The sequence below is a fragment of the Triticum urartu genome, chromosome 4A (genome assembly GCF_056163025.1).
Source record: "Triticum urartu cultivar PI428250 chromosome 4A, HENAU_Tu73, whole genome shotgun sequence".
NCBI classification, from domain to species: domain Eukaryota; kingdom Viridiplantae; phylum Streptophyta; class Magnoliopsida; order Poales; family Poaceae; genus Triticum; species Triticum urartu.
Genome location: NC_141876.1, coordinates 76,715,730 through 76,716,616, shown reverse-complemented (window position 1 = coordinate 76,716,616; position 887 = coordinate 76,715,730). Strand labels below are relative to the sequence as shown.

General features: G+C 54.9%; 1 pseudogene; it reads right to left on the bottom strand.

The window, feature by feature from the left end:
* Positions 1-193: 193 nt before the first annotated feature.
* LOC147974865 (putative serpin-Z8 pseudogene) lies at positions 194-634 on the bottom strand (annotated as a pseudogene).
* Between the last annotated feature and the right edge of the window lie 253 nt (positions 635-887).

Below are 887 nucleotides of genomic sequence, written 5' to 3'. Positions count from 1 at the left end.
CGCTACAGTACAAGGCATCTCTTAACTGTAATCAAACTGAAGCACAAAGCAGATTTTCATGAGGTGAAAAATAGCCATCCATATAAATTCATCATGGTACAAGTAGCGCTCATATACAGAGCAGTTCTGAAATCAAAATTATTTAGGAAAACAGAAATGTGTTCGTCGACCTCAACAGCTAGGAAAACATTGATTACTTCTTGGAGGGGTCGAGGACGTGCCCAGCAAAGACAACTGGGCCGGTCGCCTCCTCCGCTGTGTAGTAGGCAAACGGATGGTCGGCGATGAAATCCACCCGTGGAGGTGGTGGCCACGAGCCCCCAGCTGCGCATCCAGAAGGCGCAATGACCATAGTGACGGCGGCGGCTTCGGTACCTTCCTCGTTTACCTCAAGCACGGCCTTGTGGACGACGTCCTCTGCTACTATCGGCAACCCAGAGCCGTACTCGAGCCCCAGCTTCTTGAGGACGGTGACGATGCTGCTGTGGAAGGACAACTTGAACTTTGGCACCTAGAACTCGCCAAGGTCGATCCGCTGCTCCGGCAAGTGGTCGTGCAAGAGCCCAGGCCAGGACGCTATCGTGTCCAGCAGCCCCAACAGACCGTCGTGGGCGTCCGGGAGGAAGATGCACATCGAGAACTGCGTATGTCCGGTACGATGGAAGCTGGAGTGCGCCCACGGAGCAGCACGCTGGGATGGTCGAGTGTTGCCTGCCCAAGGATCATGGTGCATGGCATAGGGGATCGGAGGGTAGCAAAACGGACTGCGGCCTAGTGCACCATAAGGATATGGCCTAGGATAGAAATACGGAGAGAAGGGGCTGCCGAATGGAGGAAGGGGAGGAATGGCATTTGGAGGGGCAAATATGCCACGGTGATGGAGGGGC